This window comes from Dipteris shenzhenensis, unplaced genomic scaffold (assembly GCF_047967505.1).
Source record: "Dipteris shenzhenensis isolate YYH24624 ecotype China unplaced genomic scaffold, Dip_SZ_1.0 scaf0170, whole genome shotgun sequence".
NCBI classification, from domain to species: domain Eukaryota; kingdom Viridiplantae; phylum Streptophyta; class Polypodiopsida; order Gleicheniales; family Dipteridaceae; genus Dipteris; species Dipteris shenzhenensis.
In genome coordinates, this window is record NW_028239476.1 from 16,991 (window position 1) to 38,787 (window position 21,797).

The following is a 21,797-nucleotide window of genomic DNA, read 5'->3' on the forward strand; positions in this document are numbered from 1 at the left end:
AGATATTAATATCCAATCTTGTCTTGTTCCTCTTTCTGGGAAGATTCGATTCCTCCCACTCATTCAGAGGTTGGAGATATTTCGATGAACTGTCGATCCCATTCCCAGCTTCTGAAACGCGATCTTCTCGTCGGATAAACTGCTCTCATATGTCTACCAAGCTTCGAATCCCCTTTCGATAGTTCCGAGTAACCAATTATTTTTCTACTAACCTATCTGCTAAATCAATTTGGTACTTAAATCTATGCTTACTCCACCGAGTCACTTCGCTTTTCTATCGTCCGCACCAATCTCAACTTCAGTATTATTTGTTGGATTGAATAAGATCCGGCTTATATGATACAAGAGTATCAGCTTAGAAGGAACGAGGAGTGCCCATTAGCACTTACTGATCCGCCGCACTTACCAATCATCTATTACCAATTAATACCTGAATCTTTTTCGGTAAGTATTTGTACTAAATGTATGTGAACCCAAATGGTTGAAGCACTGCTATCCGGAATTGTGTTGGGTTTGATCCCAATAACTCTAGCTGGATTATTTGTAACTGCATATTTGCAATATCGACGTGGCGACCAACTAGATATTCGGTAGAAGACGGAGACTCATTTGCCATATCCTTCTCCCATTCCTAAGATCTCTCTGGTAATCCAGAGGGATCGGGAAATGCAAATTCTTAGTATGTGTGGGTATTGGTCGAACCAGCTGATACCGACTTGAGTCGGAGAAACACGCCCTGTAGGATTTGAACCTACGACATCAGGTTTTGGAGACCTGCGTTCTACCGAACTGAACTAAGGGCGCTCCATTCCCCACGTAAGCCAGTTTCCATTCTAATCAGAATCTGCGGACATCCGGACACGGGAATAGAATCAGACTCTTAATCGGAGTGGTTCTTTCACCGACCAGGAGAGAGGAAGATAAATGGAATGTCTCTTGTGGGGGAATCAGTTGAATAACACAAACAATCTACCCAGATGGATTTCTCTTGTCACCAATTTCTCACCAATATCATTTTGGGATGTACGGGGAACAATAGGGATGACAGGATTTGAACCTGCGACATTTTGTACCCAAAACAAATGCGCTACCAAACTGCGCTACATCCCTATTGGTCTCGATCTCCGACTGGCATTCTCGGTATTGAGACGCGTGATCCAAGTAATTATAACTGATAGCCACAGAACTTGACTACCCACTTAAGAAGTAACCATGTCCCGAGAGGATGTCGCCTCCGAATCATTCCCAGACCGGAAGAATCCGATTCCCTTACTGGGGTTGGTCGTGGTAAAAATACTGGAAGAGACACATCATCTTCCTAGTCGATTGAAAAACGAAGGAGAATTCACAATGCAAGATGTAAAAATTTATCTTTCCACGGCCCCCGTGTTGGCTACGATATGGTTTGGGCTGCTAGCCGGTTTACTAATAGAAATAAATCGATTCTTTCCAGATGCCTTGATATTTCCATTTCTCTAGTCGGGGGGAGGCGGGGGTTGAGCAAAACAAAAGTAAGGTGGGAGAAATAGATCGATTTCCGTGAGGGGAGCAGTGAGCGATCCATTCATTACTGGAAATCGATAAATCGGGAATTCTATTAATGATTTATTACTGAGACGGTATCTTCCCATCCACTCCTCCCCCATTTCCTTCACTTATTTCAATGAATCCTATGGCTAAAAGTAGAGATGCGAGAGTAACTATTGCTTTGGAATGCACAAGTTGCACCCGAAAAGGGACTGACGACAAATCTCTAGGTATTTTTCGATATACTACGCGTAAGAATCGTCGCAATACACCTACTTGATTGGAATCGAGGAGATACTGTCCCTGCTGCTACAAACATACCATTCACAAAGAGTCGAAGAAATAAGTGATCTGTTTCTAATCAACTGGAAAATAATCAATAGTTTTCGGAAATGTCATGAAAGGTATCACGAATAAATCTAAGCAGTCTTCGCGTAGACGTTCTCCATCCATCCGATCCGACGAGATTATTGACTACAGAAATATAAGTTTACTCCGTCGATTTGTAAGTGAACAGGGAAGGATTTCACCCAGATGAATGAGTAGGTTGACCCCGAAACAACAGCACTCAATAGCTGTCGCAATCAAAAGAGCTCGTATTTTAGCTTTGCCACCGTTCTCGAATAACGAGAATTAGACCTTGCATTGCTAGCGACTAGACAATTAAGTTCTAGTTTGAAAGATTTGGCATTCAACCGACTACTCGATCCTATTAACCCTAAATGGAGAAATGAATAGGAGTCGGAACCAATACTCCGGGTGGAATATTTGTAGTTTACTACCGTCCGTTCCGCCTCTCCGGGAGACAATATCCGGAGAGGTTTCTTATTTTCAACCAGTAGATTCGTATACTGGTAGTTGTGCAATCTCGGAAAAACAGTGAGTATCTAGGATAGCTATCTATGCAGGTATTTTGCGATTCAGATAAACTCGATTTTCATATAAATTGTGAATCATCCTATTATGAGAAATTCCATTCCCTCGTGCTGCTGCATTGATCCGGGCAATCCGTAAGCGACAAATTTCTCTCTTTCGATTACTCCTATCTCGATAAGCAGAAGCCAATGCTTTCATTTCCTGTTGATTCGCCGTTCTAAATAGCTTTGAATGAGCTCCCCTAAATCCAGATGTAATTTCAGGAATACTTTTGCGACGTTTCCGAGCCACAGATCCGCGTTTTACCCTAGTCGTTGAGTGTTTACCCTCACAAAATATCAAAATTATTCTTTGGGGACTCTGTCTGTCACACTGGTGATACAACCCCCCCCCCCCCCCTTCAGTCCCGAATGAATCCCACCTCTCTCATATCATCGGAACCGTCTGGATGCATCCTTCTAGCAAGAAGACGGAATTGCTAAGTGTAGATCTGGTGGCATGCACGGTCGCGGTGGCACACCAAAACTCTCAATTCCCGCACTCCTGATATCCGAATTATTCGGATTAGTAGGATCAGAAATAGTTGAAATAGAATCTGAATCTGGTCACTTAATTCTTTTGAAAGAACAATTCCCGCAAGAGACTTTCCTATCTGACGTAGAAAATAATGATTCCAATGGCTTTTGCTACCTTAACCTTCCCGTCCACAAATCCCCGAGATCAGATGCCTCTTGATAAAGAAGTTGCACCAGAGGGAGTTATGGATTCCAAAGTTTCCGTAGTATCTTCCTCGACAGTTGGGTCCTTCCTATACACCGGAGCCTATGATTTCCCGATGACGGGGGAAATGGAATTACTGTTGGTAAGTCGTATAGTTTCCAATCCCCGGCTCCACTCAAGACTTGAGAGATCAGGTAAAGAGTTTCATCCTAGAAAGACTTATTTGTATAGTAACGGTATTTCACTTCGGTAGTTGGCTGGATGGTTGACCCAAAGCAAAGCTACCGCCATTGCAGGGATTCCAGCAGAGATATGGGAATCGATATCCTCATCCCCACGTCGCTTAGTGATTTTTTTAGTATCACTGATAAGTTGCTTCTCATCTCACACTAAGATGATTGGATTTGCACCAATCAGAACTATGAATTTTCGTCTCTCAGTAAAGGATATAGATGACGGATCTTTGCCTAATTACAGTGAAGGGATCTTGCTGCGACACAGACCCCCCAATATCATTTGGTTTACGATTCAAACGTGTCGCACATACACCCTGGTACATACCCCTCTGCGTTGGGGGCACCCCCGAAGGGCAGGGGATTTTGTTCCAATCTCCATTGGTTGTCTTGCGTTCCTAATAAGTTGTTGATTGGTTGGCATATCCAAAAGATGCAGGGTTTTGGGGTTCGGACTATTCCTAACCATGGAGGACACCTCAATCATTGAGTTGGTAGAATCCTTATCTCCCGGGCAACCTCATATAGAAAATATGGGAGATGGAATAAGTGGTGGAGATAGCGGTGATTCACACAAGTCATAAACCTGGGAGAGGGAGGAATTGGGTGTTGCTCCTCCCCCCCCCCCCCCGCAAATCAATATTCGTGAATGACATTTGGTAAATACCCACACCCAAATAGTATCGATTCCTAAAGTACCGGAATGTAGGGATCTCCCCTGTTCATATCGGGAGACTCCTCGTGAGTCCCGGACATTCCCCACCAAGCAGTAGAAGTTACTAAATTAATCTTGAATCTGGAGAGTTTTCTGATGCTACGGGATCTACAATACCATGATTTTCGGCTTCTTTCGCTGACGTAAAAACGTCTCTTTCCATGTCTTCGGAGATCATCCATAAAGGTTTGCCGGTTCTTTATACATGAACCCTAGTAATACAATCACAAGGTTTCGATACTTCTTCTGCTTCCATAATACATTCACCCGCCTGTCCATCATAATGGGAACTCGCAGGTTGATGAATCATAACCCTGATTCAGTATCGTTGCAATTCAATCCGAAGACAACCGTACGGGCAGCTCCTTCTGCATACGGCTCCGTGTCTGACTACCAAATATTTTGCAAGTGGAAGAATCCCAATTCCAGAAATCGGGTGGGGTTCTTATCTCTTATCCAGAGCCAGCTTCTTAGAAATTACATATACCACCCTTTCTTACCAGAAGTACTATGGTGGTTCCGTTGCTTCATCCCTTCCAGCAATCCCAAGGTTTTATATGGATATTCTCTACGGGAGATAGAATCAAGATCCTTCGATTCGGGATAAATTGTAGGGATTCATCCCTCACCCCAGGATTTCTGCGACGCTAGAGTAGATGCACTTACTGGTGGTGAATCCCTACCGAAGAATTTCCTGACTCACTTCACTATCTCGGTGCTTCACTACTTCGGTCCTTGCACACATACCTAGAATTCCACCAAGTTTTAAGTGCCATGCTATTATTACCGCAATCGGGCGGAGGCATAGTTTCGACCCATACAAATCATTGGCGCCAAGCGTGAGGCAGTGCTATACGTTTGGTTATCTCTCCTCCGGTTGAAATGGAAGATCCCATTGAAGCGGCTAATCCCATGCAAATGGTATGTGCATCCGGTACAACAAATTGCGTAGCATCATAAACAGATATTCCTGATAATACTGCCCCACCGGGAAAGTTTGTATACAAATACGTATCCTTGGTTTCGTCCTCCCCATTCAAGTACATCATGATACCAATCGGTTGATTTGCAATCTCGTCATCCACTTGCTGACCCAAAAAAAGAAGCCTCTCTCGATAGAGACGGTTGATCAGGATAGGTCTCCGCGCCCCCCTCCTCCGGAACCGTACGAGCATCGTTAGAAGCATACGGCTCCAGTGGTTCCGGTATACCAGCATGGGTCCGGTACGAGAAGGAGCAAAACAGGTTCTACATCCCTTAGGAAGAGATACTTCATGTATCACCGTTAATGAAAACCTCTTTCACCCTCCCAATCTAATCCATTTTCCAGTATTCCATTTATGGTTCAGGTTCGTCTCTTCGGTCTCCCAAACATCTTGAACCATATCTCAATTGGTGGGGGGGGGGGGTACACCCCCCCCTCCCACCAATGTTTTCTTGTTCATAATTGAGTCCCTCTCAAAAGAATCTTTAGGCTCATTTTCTACTTCGGGGAGATATAAATCCGATCATTATTTGTACATGTAGAACAAATAGTTTCATTTCCTCTTTCCCCACTCCATCTTTCAGATCCCGCACCCCACCCCGACTCACTGACTAATTCAAGTCCCATTCAATCTTGTGGTTATCCTTGTCATCATCGACTCGCGGGATTTAGCGACCGAAGCCTGGCGAATCTGTTAGTTCCAACTAGCCATGGATTCCGACGATTGATGGATCTTTTATCGAATCTTTCGTTCCAGTCTCACGCGTTCGACTACCAAAGAATCAGTCTGAGTGAGATAGAGACACATCGCTCGGATGAGAAATGATGGGGAGTAGCTCCATACAACTCGATATGTCTAACGAGTCGCACTATACGTCAATCCGAACCGCATCCTCTTCCCCAGGTAGACGAAAGGGCACCTTCGGAACACCAATTGGCATACGGAAACCGGTAGTAAGTTGTAGTTGTCTCTTAAACGAAAGCGTAACACCCGATGGAAGTGGAGGCTTGTGTTGTATTATAACATGTCTAGTCGGAATGAATTTGCATCTCTTGAGGCGTCTACTCGTGGAATCCGTGGTACATAGCCGAGGGATCCGAGATCTGATTGGTGGTGGAATATTTCCCGCGAGATAGATGGGACCAATCTCTACGTTGTTGCGTAAAAGATGTAAATGCTAAAATATCTATGTCTTTCCCTCCGCTAGGAGGGGGGGATTCTCGGCTCCCCACACCGATACGTCCGCCTATACACCAATGTATTTACACGTATCATTCCAAGTGGGATCTCCATTCAGGATTGAAGAGAGTCTCTTCCACTTCTTTATAGCGCAGGCTTCCGACGCGAGAAAGTCACGTAGTGTCCATTCATTTTCAACAAAGGGGTTTCCAACGGGTTTGCCTCGGTATCGCGTTCATACTGTTGTACTAAATGATCCCGGTCGCTTAATTTCTGTACATCTAATGCATACGGCTCCGGTCTCTGGTTGGGCTGGTTCAATGGCTCTGTATGAATTAGCGGTTTTCGACCCATCTGATCCTGTTCTTGATCCGATGCGGAGACAGGGTATGTTCGTCATCCCATTCATGACCCGTATCGGAATAACGAAGTCATGGGGGGGTTGGAGCATTACCGGAGATACCGTAACTGACGCAGGTATCTGGAGTTATGAAGGTGTAGCTGCAGCTCATATTATCCCATCCGGTTTATTATTTCTAGCTGCTATCCGGCATCGGGTCCATTGGGACCTGGATTTGTTTCGCGACGAACGCACGGGAAAACCATCCCTCGATCTACCCAAAATTTTTGGAATTCATTCATTCTTATCAGGAGTACTTCGCTTTGCTTTTGGAGCATTTCACGTAACTGGTTTATTTGGGCCCGGTATCTGGGTATCGGACCCCTATGGATTAACCGGTAAAGTACAACCTGTGGATCCGGCTCGGGGAGCTGAGGGTTTCGATCCCTTCACTCCGGGAGGAATAGCTTCTCACCATATCGCAGCAGGTATTTTAGGTATACTAGCCGGTCCATTTCATCCTAGTGTTCGTCCCCCCCAACGGTTATACAAGGCCCTACGCATGGGGAATGTTGAAACCGTTTCGTCCAGCAGTATCGCTGCCGTTTCCTTCGCCGCCTTCGTAGTTTCTGGGACTATGTGGTACGGCTCCGCCGCCACTCCAATCGAGTTATTTGGTCCCACCCGTTACCAATGGGATCAGGGATATTTTCAGCAAGAGATAGATCGGCGGATCCGTGCTAGCAAAGCTGAAAATTCTGGTTTATCGGAAGCGTGGTCCAAAATTCCCGAGAAATCAGCTTTTCATGATTATATTGGTAATAACCCAGCCAAGGGTGGATTGTTCAGAGCAGGTGCTATGGACAACGGTGACGGAATAGCTGTCGGTTGGTTAGGGCACGCCGTCTTCAAGGATAAGGAAGGTCATGAGTTACTTGTGCGCCGTATGCCCACCTTCTTCGAGACATTCCCGGTGGTCCTGGTCGACGGGGAAGGCATCGTAAGGGCGGATGTTCCATTCAGACGGGCGGAATCAAAATACAGTGTTGAACAAGTAGGTGTAACTGTCGAATCTCATGGTGGTGAACTAGATGGAACTAGTTTCAGCGACCCCGCTACGGTGAAGAAATATGCTAGACGTGCCTAATCAGGCGAGATCTCTGAATTTGATCGTGCCACTTTGAAATCGGACGGTGTCTTTCGTAGTAGTCCTCGAGGTCGGTTTACTTTTGGTCATGCCACGCCTGCTCTTATTCTCTTCCTCGGACACATCTGGCACGGTGCTAGAACCTTGTTCAGAGACGTGTTCGCCGGTATCGATCCCGACTTAGATTCTCAAGTCGAATTTGGAGCATTCCAGAAGTTGGGGGATCCAAGTACCAAGAGACGAATCGTTTGAGAGATCTTCTCTTTGTCCATCCCAATTCCCAGATTCGGGTATTTAATCAATGAAATTATTTGTAGCAACCACTCCCTATCGCAGATACACCCAGGTAATTTAACCACTTGGTCCGGTTGAGTGGTTCGGGCCTGGGGGGAAGGAAGTTAGTGGGTGCCGTTGGAGAAACACGAAGAAAATACTAAGGAATTTACAAATTAGTGCGAAAGTCATCCCCGAAATCCCATTCCACGACCGAATCCACGGAAGCATTGGTTTATACATTTCTACCGGTAGCCACTCTAGGTATAATATTTTTTGCCATATTCTTCCGAGAGCCACCCAGGATCCTTAGTAAGGGGAAGAAATGATACTTAACTTCCTGGAGAAACAGCTATCTCTCCCGCGCGAGTATCCCTCTTCCACGAGCGGAAGCGCCAGAAGCACCAAAAGCACAGGGAGGGGGGGAGAATAAGAGACCTTCCTTCGTTACTATAGGAAGGTCCCCCAGTCTAATCAGTCCTCATGTTCTTCGAAGGGATCTCTAAGCTCCGCGGAGGGTTGACCAGAAGCGGTATACAAAGCATAGCCGGTAAAACTGACGGGTGGGCGAGATATAGAGATAGCGACCAGAGTTGCAGTTTCCGTTGCTAGGTAATCCAAAACAGTGATGGTTCGTTTTCAGTATAATAGCATATAAAGTTATCAACTCTCAATCAATCGAATAAGTTATACGGCTACGAAGATTATCGATGACACCCCAAAAGGCAAACCTAAGATTAGTGGTTTGGGAATCTCTTTAAAACCACTCAATTCGGAATATGGTAAAGTTGCTCCTGGTTGGGGGACTACTCTCCCGATGGGATTCTTCATGGCTCTATTTGCAGTATTCCCAGTCACCATCCCGGAAATATATAACTCCTCCGTCTTACTGGATGGTATCCCGATAAGTTGGTAAAAAAAGACCGGATTGTTATTCCGAGCTCCCCCAGCCATCATAGCTGGGGAGCGGTAGGAAATCCCTCCCGCGGAGGGGTAGTTGAACCGCGTAACTCAAACTTCCAAGGATCTTGATAATACGGGTGTGTGACTCGTTACAGTCAATCTGGTTCAATAGATAGACGATCTATTTCCTATAGGGGAGGTATTATTATCTTGCTGGATAGCGGTCGGGTGATTAGCATCCAAAGCGCAAGGGTTAATATATTAATCAATAATGTCTGAACTATGATTAATTCGTATGAATCTACCACTCAGACTTCGCCACAGGATTGTCACCCAACGTCGAATAGAAGATCCAACCTCTTATTTATAAACCGAGGTAGCTATTAATCATATGTTTGATATAACACTTCCGTATTTGAGAATTGAGAATAACTACTCATACTTGATTGCGTCTCTGCTTCGAAACACTAACCGCTTCGTTCCACAAGATGTTAACGAGGAAGAATTGCCACCCATTCAATCTTCGTACCTAGTAATGAGGGGATTCGTCGGAGTGTAGTGGGGATCTAAGGTTCACAGATATCCAGATATTGACATTGAAACGATAGAAACTCTATCCATTTATTTATCTCGGTTATTCCCCCGGATAAACCTAACGATAAGACGAAGAGATTCCTCGAGACGCTGGAGTCCTTATTTCCTCCCATGGCCAAAAGCCGACACGAGATTAAAGCAAAATTCCGACGGAATCTTTCACTAGTCAACTCACCTTCTCCTTCCCACGGATCGGAATGTGTCCGATCAATATATTTCGCCACACGAAGTGATTAGTAGTAGAACGGAGGGTTACTCAGACGTTTTCGTTTAAGCCGTATGAGGTTGAATACTCACGTACAGTTTGTATGGGGGGGGGTCGTAGAAGCCCGCCTATCTTGATAAAGTATACGATTGGTTCGAAGAGTGTCTTGAGATTTAGGCGATTGCTGATGACATTACCAGTAAATATGTTCCTCCTCATGTGAACATTTTTCATCGCTTGGGGGGAATCACATCGACTCGTTTTTTGGTTCAGGTAGCTACTGGTTCCGCCACGACTTCTCACTATCGTCCGACCGTTACAGAAGCTTTTTCCTCAGTTCAATATATAATGACCGAAGTGAATTCTGGATGGCTAATTCGATCTGTTCATTGATGGTCAGCAAGTACGACGGTTTCAATGATGATTCCACACGTATTTCGTGTCTATCTCACAGGAGGGTTCAAAAAACCTCGTGAATTAACTTGGGTTACTGGTGTAATTCTAGCCGTACCAACTGTATCTTCTGGTGTAACCGGATATTCCTTGCCTCGGGACCAAATCGGTTACTGGGCAGTTAAGATTGTAACCGGCGTACCGGAAGCCATTCCTCTAATAGGATCTCCGTTGGTGGAGCTACTACGAGGAAGTGTTAGTGTAGGTCAATCTACATTGACTCGTTTCTATAGTTCACACACTTTCGTCTCACCGCCTCTCACAGCTGTTTCTATGCTAATGCACTTCCCGATGATCCGTAAACAAGGCATTTCGGGTCCCTTGTAATGAAAATCTATAATCCAGCGGATGGGTGGTATTGATTGATCTATCCGCGGGAGGACCCCAATCTACAAGATGAGGGGTTATTTTTTCCTTGCCACTAGTCTTTCTCACCAAGAGAAATAGAAGACTCCTTAGTGGACCGAATTCCTATCTCGAATTGTCGAGGGAAATGAATTGAAGTGTCTGGAGGCGGAAGATCGGATTATGGGAGTGTGTGACTTGTATCGAAACATAGGCTATGCAGATCTTATACCGAATGCTGCCACACTAAAGTATGTGTCTCCGCTCCAACTCTCCCCAACCTCATAATTGGGGTTTAAAACTTGGATATGAAAACACTTCCCTTCCTATGAGGTGTTTTGGGGAATGCTTCCTATGGTCGAACTCATCCTTAAGGCTCCGTCTAATCCCATGCATACCCGAGTCACAGGCAGTTTCACCCCTTCAAACATATGGTTTTCAAAATGCATCCACTTCCTCTGCATTTGGTACGATGCGGAGAAACAACCGTCGGAGTAAGAGAACGATCCGGGGGAAGAGGAAGCCGAAGTTGTAACAAGTTAAGATCCCGCACAGGTACTGTTTCTCAAGAGTCTCGTATCTGTGGGTAGATACGACGCGTGTGTGGGATACGAGATCATCCAAGAAGCTTCTTGAGGAGAAATTTCTTAAGCTCACTCGGATAATAAGCTATTCCGTAGAATAACTCTCCGTTTTTCAAGGGTTCTCGCTTCGGGAAGTATCAGAGATTATTATGAAGTTACGACTCCTCCGGTTCCCCACTGGAATTTGTAAACGGAAATATTCGAGGATTTGCTTGAGCCGGCTGATAAGAAATCTCCACGTCCGATTCTACCGGGGGAGTGAGAAGTCTATCCCAATAACAAAAAAACCTGACCCGAGTGATCCTGTTTTAAGAGCAAAACTAGCCAAGGGTATGGGACACAACTACTACGGAGAACCTGCTTGGCCCAACGATCTCTTATATATATTTCCCGTAGTAATCTTAGGAACCATTGCATGTACCGTAGGTTTGGCAGTTCTAGAACCATCGATGATCGGTGAACCAGCGAATCCCTTTGCAACTCCCCTAGAGATACTACCCGAGTGGTATTTCTTTCCCGTGTTTCAAATACTCCGTACAGTTCCTAATAAATCATTGGGTGTCCCTTTGATGGCGTCGGTACCGGCAGGTTCGTTGACCGTGCCTTTTCTCGAGAATGTGAATAAATTTCAGAATCCATTTCGACGTTCAGTAGCTACAACGGTTTCTCCGATTGGTACTGCAGTAGCTATTCGGTTAGGCATCGGAGCAGCTTTACCCATCGATGGATCTTCAACTTTGGGACTATTTTAGGATCGATCTGGCACCAAAAAAAAGCCGATCCTCCATGTGGTAAATAGTCGATCTGGGGTTGGATCGTTTCGATCCAAGACCCCCCCAGATCCAGTCAGATAACTAACTGTCCCCTCCTCCCGTGGCGTGATAAACAAACAAAGTTAACTCGTCTACCCCGATTCTTACCGATACCGATCCTCCACTGGTTTCGGTTTACCCCCTAAGGGTTAGAATGAGGAATGGGTTGGGAACTAGGTAAAATATATTTGAGTATTTACCCATCTTTTTTCCAATCAACATACGATTTGTTCTTGGGTAATTCTATATCGAAACGTTCCCATAAAGTTTTCAATACTTAATCTACAGATTTTCTTCCAAAGTTCTTGATTTTCTCTAAATCTTCCTGACTGTAATTCAGTGGGTCCCAGATCGTACGTATACCAACTCGTTTAAGACAGTTATAAGTCTTAACAGGCAATTCTAGTTGATCAATGAATGTATGTTTAAGCACAAACTCTCGCGTCGATTCATCCATATCGTTTGGAGGATAAGAAAAGTCCGTCGGATTGGAAGAATCCTCGCCACCTCCAGTAGAAGAAGTATTATTTTCCCCCATATGTGGAAAAGGAATGAATAAATTTGTTGAATTTCTAGACGCTTCGCAAGGTGCCTCATTCGGAGTCAAACCACCATTGGTCCATATCTCCATGAATGGTATTTCTTGTATCTCTCTACCATTTCCAAATAGGTGAATGCTATGATTTACATTTCAAACAGACATAGATACAGCATCAATGGGAAATTCCCCATCTTCACACAGCTTCGGATCTTGTACGCAATATCCACGACCCCTCCCGATCTTCGACTCTACATTCACGGACATTGATTGGGTAGTGGTAGCTATATGTTGCGACTCATCAATCGCTTTAACAGACGGCGGGAATGATATGTCACCAGCTGTCACCTTCTTAGGACCATGAATCGATGGAAATGCTTTTTAAACATCATTAGAATCGCTTTGAGGTACAATTTCTTTCAAATTAACTGAAATGTCGTGTATTGTTTCTCAAATGCCCGTTATTGTGGAATACTCATGCTTCATGCCTTCGGATTTCGCATGTGTTATACTCGTTCCCTCCACCTCTCCAGGTAAAGCTCTACACATAGCGATTCCCACAGTATTAACTTGGCCTCTCTTGGGGGGAGGTATAACAAGACAACCATAATGAAGACGCTTACTTTCCATCCTGGATTCAATGCATTTCCATTGAATCGCCTGAGTAGAGATTGGTATTTCATCTTGAATCGTAATTGGGTCCCTCTTTATTCAAAGCAGTTGATAGTCGGAAACTAGACACGCCTTTTCTTGGGGGGTCTACATCCATTATGCGGCATCGGGGTCACATCACGCACGAAACTGAGAATTATACCACTTCTACGAATAGCCCTCGAAGCCGTATCTCTTCCCGGTCCGGGTCCGCTTATCATTACTTCCGCCTGCTTCATACCCTGATCAATCGAAGTACGAATGGCACCTTCCGTCGCAGTCTGAGCAGCAAATGGTGTACCTTTCCTCGCACCCCTGAATCCGCATACACCAGCGGAACACCACGAAACGACTTGTCCTCAAACATCCGTAGCGGTAACAATGGTATTATTAAAACTTGCTTGAATGTGTGTAACTCCTTTTGGTATTCTACGTTTTCCCTTTCGTGAACGAATCCTTTTCGTGCTGCTTGGCATAACTTACTAATTATCTGCGACAAACGAACTACAACTAGGTAATATTTCTCCTCCTATCTAGTCCCGTATTCCATTTATTATCCTTGCTTCTGCTTGTGCTTCGGATTGGAACGGATTACCATGATTCGTCTTCGTCTACGAATCAGTCGACGTTTCTCACGTATCTTACGAACGGGAGCACGAATTTTCATATCTATAACCCCGAATCTGGTGAATCTTATGAAAGATTAGACAAGCCCTATTTCCCTCGTCCTTCGATCCCGAATGATTGTGTGAATGATTATAAATAAATGACTTTTCGGTAGCAGAAGTTGCTACTAAGTGCCATTCGCTTGTCTATTCCTGAGACGATAAGTGATGCAGCCTTTAGTAAGATCATAGGGACTCAATTGGACCCTCACTCTATCCCCTGGTAGTATTCTTATGTAGTTACGTCGGATTCTTCCCGATATATGAGTTAAGACTTGGCATCCATTATCCGAACATACTCAAGACATGGCATTAGGAAGCGATTCCGTGACTGTACCTTCCACGTCAATCAGATTTTGTTTCACCACCATTTGGAAGAGATACCCCCCCTGTATCACTAACGGATCCTGTCAAGAATGATACTAGTTTATTCCCCACTCCTAGTAATTTTAGGAAGAAGTGGTAGCAGATTTATACGGTAACTGCATTAACTACCAAATGTAACACAGGATTTCCCCCCCAATTTCCCTTCGTCGGGCCTCTCGATCCGTCATAAGTCCTTGAGATGTTGGTAGAATTACAATTCCCATGCCGCCTAATACTTTCGGAATTCCTCGATGGTCAAAATAGATTCTCAAGCCAGGTTTGCTGATACGTTTGAGAGTTGTGACACATGGTTTTCTCCCTCTGCCTTAATATTTCAAGGTCACATCCAGAAAATCCTTCATTTTTTCTCTATGTTCCGCAGTATCTTTCACAGAACCCTCCTCCAATAAGATTCGTGCAATACCTCTAGTAATACCAGTGGCAGGTAGTTGGACTGTCGCCTTTCTCCTTGCATTCGCATTTCACGGGGGAGTAATCATGGTAGAAATGGTATCGTTACTCGTGAAATATCAATCATCAGTTATTGAGTCTAGGATGAATCCTAATCTTTCTGCTATCACTACCTCACTACCGACCCCATCGGGGGTATATTGTTCGTGTCAATATCCTACACCGAATTCCCATCCCTCAATAAGAGTTTTTAGGTTATAGGTAGATTCCGTTGTTGACGCTGCTGCTACTATTGCTACCGAGTCGAAAGAGAATCGGGATGTAGCTGGCGGGAGAGATTCCGCCCCCCCCCACCCCATGTTACCAATCTCCCCCCCCCCCTTTCTACATTTTGCTTCTCCGAACTACCCGAAGATTCCGGATTCTTGAAGGAGTATATATTCCCCCGTGGAAATGGAAAAAAGTATGTCCCAGTCGAAGAGTGACTCCCCATTCCCACGTATTCCATTCCCTATTTTCTATAATACTTCAGGGGCCAGTGAGACTATTTTTGCAAAATCATATTCCCTTAATTCCCTAGCTACTGGACCGAAGACTCTAGTTCCTCTAGGATTTCCCTCTTGGTTGATAACGACTGCCGCGTTGTCACCAAACCCCGAAATAATTCCATTGTCACGTTTGATCTCTCTACGGGTACATACCACCACTACTCTAACTACTTCCGATCTCTTCAGAGACATGTTGGGTACCGCTTCTTTAATCACACCTGTAGTAGTACCACCAGTTCCTGCGTATCTACGATTACTGGTCCCTAGCACCCGAATACACATCGATTTCCTAGCCCCGCTGTTGTCTGCTACATTTAGGTAACTCTGAGGTTGAATCATTTCTTAATTGGTAGGGGGAAAAAATAGATCTATTCACTCATTTGCAGGTGAATAGCTACCCGTATGTATTTTCCATTCATCCCATCTTTCTTCGGGATAGGGGGAAACCCTCAATCTCCATGTTCCCTGTATCGGTTGGAAATGCCTTTCCCACACCATCAAATTGCTAAGTGAGGGGGAAATAAAAATAGAAATAAATCTCTATCTGATTCCACCCTCCCTTCCTACTCCCCCCAAAAATCATAATTCCGTAGCGGTCACCACTTGGGTACGTACAGGCATTTTATGCGCAGCTATTCGCATAGCAGTTCGAGCTATGTTTCCCGATACTCCACTTATTTCATGAGGTATTCGACCCGGTTTAACCACAGATACCCAATATTCCGGAGATCCCTTACCTGATCCCATACGTGTTTCCGCAGGTCTCATAGTGATTGGTTTATCGGGAAAGACGCGTATCCATAATACCACCCCGCCGGGCATAACGCGTTATTGCTCTCCTCCCCGCCTCTATCTGTCTAGACGTGACCCACGAAGGTTCGAGGGCCTGTGAGGCAAACTTTCCAAAAGAAACACGATTCCCACGAGTGGAAATTCCTTTCAGTCTTCCTCTATGTTGTTTACGAAATTTGGATCGTTTGGGGTCACAGTCGATAGCGGTGAAATCATTCCGTCTCTCATACAGAACCGGACGTGAAAGTTTTCCCTCACCCGGCTCCTCATGAATTCAGTACCGTTTCCCCCTGTTTTGGAGATCTTTCAATTCTGGGAAGAGACAAAGTAGGAAATTTTGCGTCAGTACCAAAATGATTTTTGTCTTTTTGCTCATTTACCTACCCCCCTCCGTATGATTCTCCCATTCATAGCAGTTAGGATATTAGTCGGTAATACAACCACGGGCGGAAATCGACTCGATCTCTCATCTTCATCAGAATTTGCTATTTCATATCTCAATTCGATGAGGAGTGGGTTTCCCCCGCCATCCCATCCGCCGAATCGCTGATAGTGAAACAATCGATCGACTCGGAAGGTTCCATCGTTTCCGTAGTTCCCCTCCATAAACGCTTGGGTTATCTCTCTGCAGCGGAGCCTCTCAGTTGCCAAATAAGTACTTATTGTGAGTCATCTCCATTAGTGTTCATTGACTCGAGGCTCCCCCCCCTCCCCCCCCCCCGCATCGGAAAAGACTTAGTCGGTATTTCCAAGACCGCGTCTCCATCATGCTATACCACACTGCTTCCCGAGAGTCGAGTCGTTAACCATACGATCGCACGAGATTATTGATTACTTCTTGTTTCTGTTTCCCCCCAGATCACCCAAGAATCAATATAATTTTCCGCTTCACTGGAAAGATTTCCCTTCCCGAGGACAAAGACTTTGCGTTGATACGGCTACGAACCCCAGCTGACATTCCAGTTATTAGCAGTGGGGATCCACCTACCAATCCGTCTTATCTATAAACAGAGGAACTTCATTCGGTCGAGTCGCACACTAAGCGTAGCAGAAATTTATCGAGACGTTACTGTATGCTCCCCTCCCCCCTATGGAATTGGAATAGAATAAGCCTGCGGATCCTGGCACCACAAAGTAATCATGTATCCCAATATCTATTAAGTATTTTCAACTCCCCAAGAGAGTAGGAGAGGAGGGAACGGGAGGGGTGGGGGGTCGGAAAGTAGGAATAATTATCCCATATCCCGGAATACCCGAATCTTTATGCCTAAAACCCCATAGATGGTTTGAGCTGGGTGGTAGCAATAACCAATACGAGCCCTGATAGTTTGGAGGGGGACTCTACCTTCTCTGGCCCACTCAATGCGAGCCATTTCATTACCATTGAGACGCCCCGCTATTTGTATCCTAACGCCCCCACTATTAGTTTCTCTAATTAGTTCAATAGCTTTTTTCATAGTCCTACGGAAAGCTACTCTATTCTCTGATTGTGGAGCAATATGTTCCGCCGGAATTCTCGGTTCGCCATACGGCTGGAGGATATTATTCGGGATTATTTGAAGCTTCCGATTCCCAAAACCTAATGATTCTTCCATATTCGCTTTCAATTGGTCGATTCCCAGGCTACGTCCCTCAATCAATAGATCTGGAAATCCCGTATGAATTTCTATCTGAATTAGGTCCGTCTTCCGGTAGATCTCTATATGTGCAATTCCCCCATAATTTGAGGAATCCCTTATATGCTTCCGTACATACTCCCTAACGCAAGTACGTATTCTCTCATCTTCCTCGGGGAATCTCGGATAATCTTTTGGTTGCGCGAACCAGTGGGAGTAATGCCTCTGATTTATGCCAAGTCAAAAACCAAGTGGATGAATCTTTTGCCCCGTAGATGTTTTCCTGTATTTCAATACCAATATCTACCCGGTATATATATATATATACACATATATATGTATATATATATACATACAACCCCTCCCCCACTTCTACTTGTCAATATGTAGTTAGTATCGGCTCTACCTTTTGCTCTTCATTTTAGTAATCACGTGACAGGTAGGTTTTCTGATTGGGTAACCACGTCCCTGAGCCCTGGGTCGAAATCTCTTCAGACTGGTACCGTTATCCACTCAGGCTTCGCTGATGAACGAATTAGATTTAGTCAATCCATAATTGTTATTAGCATTTGCGGCTGCGGAAAGGATCAATTGCAATATGGGGTGACATGCTCTGCGAGGCATAAATTCGAGTAGTACAAGGGCTTGTTCATACGAACAATTCCGAATCTGATTAATGACTCGTCGTACTTTTGTAGACGACATATTAACACGTCTGGACGAAGCTTGCGCCTCCTTTACCTCTGATTCTTTCTCGGTTCCCATGAAATATGATTCCCCAATTATCGACGAGATTTTTTATCGCTTCTGGCATGTCCCCGGAAACTCCGGGTAGGTACAAATTCACCCAGTTTGTGACCCACCATACGGTCAGTTATATAAATGGGTAGATGCTCCCGCCCATCGTAAACAGCAATGGTATGACCGATCATGATAGGAACTATTGCGGAAGCACGAGACCAGGTTATTATTATCTTTTTCTCCTTCCGGATATTGAGAATTTCGATTCTTCTTACTGGATCATTAGCTACAAAAGGACCCTTCTTGAGTGGACGTGCCATAGTTAATTACCCTCCACCCAGTCTTTCTACCAATTAATTACTTTTACGGCGGCGAAGGATGAACGGATTGCTGTATCTACCGCTTTCCCGACTCCTCATTCCGAGTGCCGTACAACCCCATGGAGTTAATGGCTTCTTCCTACCGATGGGTGTTCTGCCTTCCCCCCCCCCATGCGGATGATCGACGGGATTCATAGCTGTACCCCTCACTTTTGGACGTTTACCTAACCACCGCGTAGATCCAGCCTTTCCCGAACCCTCATTATTGATGTCGACGTTTCCGACTCGTCCCGCAGTAGCTAAACAATTCTGAGATACTGAACGAACCTCGCCGGGGGGTAATCTTAATGTAGCCAATCAACCTTCCTTTGCAATCACTTTTGCCGTAGCACCAGCCGCTCTAACTAATCATCCACCTCTCCCGGGTATTACTTCTACGTTATGTATGACCGTACCTAGAGGTATCTTGGTTGAAGTAGACCCTTTACTCCCCAGTATTCGGATAGAATCTCTTCCCAAACTGTACGAGCCCTTTTCAAAGCATACAGCTTTCCGGATACAGAAGGCGATATCCTCGCCGGATGTCGCCAACGAGAAATGAAAGTACCAGTTCTAGGGTAAACTCGCATATCCAGCTTTTTTCTACACCCTCGGGTTCTCCACCGGCATCTGGCTTCTGTCTCGCAACTCATTCAGCAACAGAATCAATGAATTCAGTCATTCACGCCAACATCATTTGATGTTCTAGATAACTTAGGAGACATTTTCAATACCGGGATTGAGTCCCCCCGGGAGACTCATTCTCACTCCGCTTCGTGGCTTCGATTCTGCCTTTGACCGTCATACCGAACGCGGCGAGTGACCCGTTTCCTCTGCCTTTCGGCCACACCGAACAGAGGATGCCCCTTTGATTTCTTGTCCCTGTTCGAGACCATCCAGTTCTCTCCATATTATCCTACCTCTGCAGGTTAATAGCTATTTGATACTATTACACCTGACCACCCGCTATTGTCCCTCCTCGGTTTCCCTATCGAAGTCCACCTCGGAAGATCCAAGAATCTCGAGTCCTAGTGTTGGGTTTATGGACTCAACCCTAAATCCAATCGGTTATTTCCGAATACGTGAATCACTTATTCGAGTCGCACTCAAAGGTAGGGCATTTCCACTTGAAATAGATGCTTCGGGGCTGGATACTACAGTGTCTCCGATTTCTACCCCTCAAGTATGTAAGATATGTTTCTTTTCACCATCCACATAATTCACGAGACATATGTATGCATTGCGGTTGGGGTCGTACTCGACACTTGCCACTCTTCCAACAACATCTTTTTTATTCCGTCGGAAATCAATTTCACGATATAGTCGTTTATGACCACCTCCTCTATGCCTAGCAGTAATAGTCCCTCCACTAGTACGTCCGCTCCTTGGTCCACTACCACGAGTCAGTCCTTTCCGGGATTTACATCTCGTCACTTCTTCAAAACTTGAAACGGATCTATTGCGTGTGCCAGGCGTATAGGCTTTATATAATCAGATAACCATATCTCCTCTTCCTCCTTGTCGTTAGTGAAAATTTGCGGGGTTACTTGCTCAGAAATAGCGGAATGGAATCATTTTTGTGAAGCGTAATAATCATTCTCTTACGATGCATCGACCCGGACGCTCTACCCCTACGCCTTCTATCTGGTAGTCGGTGACTATTCATGTGTCTTACTTTAACGTTGAAAAGTTGCTCAATCCAATTCTTGACTTCAGTCTTGTTCGATTCTGGATTCACATCGGAGGTATACTGGTTTCGTTGCAATGGAGGAATAGTTTTTCAGTAAGTATCTGATTTATCAATTTATCCATAATTTTTCTCGTGTCCCTTTAGCTCTTCCAATTCAAACAAACTCTCTTACTATCCGAATTCATAATTGCTTCCACTTCTTGGTTCCCGTATAGTTTTCGGAACCCATTATACTCCACCTCCCTATTTCGGTTACTCACTTTGTCACCCGAATGAAACCCTCTCCCCCCATTTGTTTGCATCCAACAGGAGTCGAACCTGCGAATTCGCCAATTATGAGTTGGGTGCCTTGACCGTTCAGCCATGGATGCTAGTTAATCCCACTTGTGGTATAATACAGTATAATCTTTAAGGTCCCGTCACTCACGTTTGATGTAATTAGGTATCCACGTTGGTAACTACCATTTTAAAAAGGAATCACTGATAGGGGATTTCCCGAGAAGCTACCAATTATTACTCATATTGAATTACCGAGGAAGAAGTGGATTTGATACACACACGGGGAAGGTTCTGGGAGCTTAGAAATCTCTTACGAACTAGGAGCCGTGTGAAGTGAGAATTTCATGCACGGTTCTGAATGAGCGGGAAGATCGAGGATCTCCTCTCCGACTCTAACTCTCCTACACCAGTCGTTGCTTCTTTTTCTGCTACTTCCAAAGTAGCAGCTCTAGCTTTATCTACACGACTCCTCGGTATTACTTTCTCATACCTATCCAGTGAATGGCATCTCGCTTTGGAATATTAGCTACCCTTAGCATGGTATTGGGGAATCTAATTGCTGTTACTCAGACAAGCATGAAACGTATGCTAGCATATTCCTCCATAAGCCAAATCGGATATATTCTGATTGGAATACTTGCTGCGGATCCTGATAATGGCTATGCGAGTATGATAAGTTATACTTCTATCTACATATTCATGAATCTAGGGACTTTCGCTCGCATCACTTTATCTGGTTCACGAACCGGAACTGATAACATTAGGGATTATGCGGGACCATACATGAAGGATCCTGTTCTAACATTCTCTCTAGTTATACGTTTACCATCCCCAGGGGGTATCCCTCCATTAGCAGGTTTTTCCGGTAAACCCTACCCCTTCTGGCATGGATGGAAAGCTGGCTCGTACCCATTAGTTCTGGTAGCTCCCATTACAAGTGTCATTTCTATATATCACTATCCGAAGATAATTAAATTAATGTTCACCGAAGGGGGTGACACATCAACAATTTACATACAGGATCCATTAGTTTCTCCATCTACTTCGATTTCGAAGAGTTCCATTGAAATAGCTATGATTGTTCGTGTACCAGCATCAACTCTACTGGGTATATCAATGGATCCCATCATCGAGATTACACGGAATACCTCATTCCAGACCTATTTTGAGTTGTCACATGAAATAATGGAATCTTTCTGAATGATTTGTATCCAAAGCCACTTCCGTCGCTCCAACTAGTCCATTTCCG

At 44.7% G+C, this 21,797-nt stretch overlaps 2 non-coding genes across 2 annotated transcripts; both read right to left on the reverse strand.

The window, feature by feature from the left end:
- Positions 1-730: 730 nt before the first annotated feature.
- On the reverse strand, positions 731-804 carry TRNAW-CCA (transfer RNA tryptophan (anticodon CCA)). Its single transcript has one exon. It is a non-coding gene; the product is annotated as a tRNA-Trp (tRNA).
- Positions 805-1,036: 232 nt separating this feature from the next.
- TRNAP-UGG (transfer RNA proline (anticodon UGG)) lies at positions 1,037-1,110 on the reverse strand. Its single transcript has one exon. It is a non-coding gene; the product is annotated as a tRNA-Pro (tRNA).
- Positions 1,111-21,797: the final 20,687 nt, after the last annotated feature.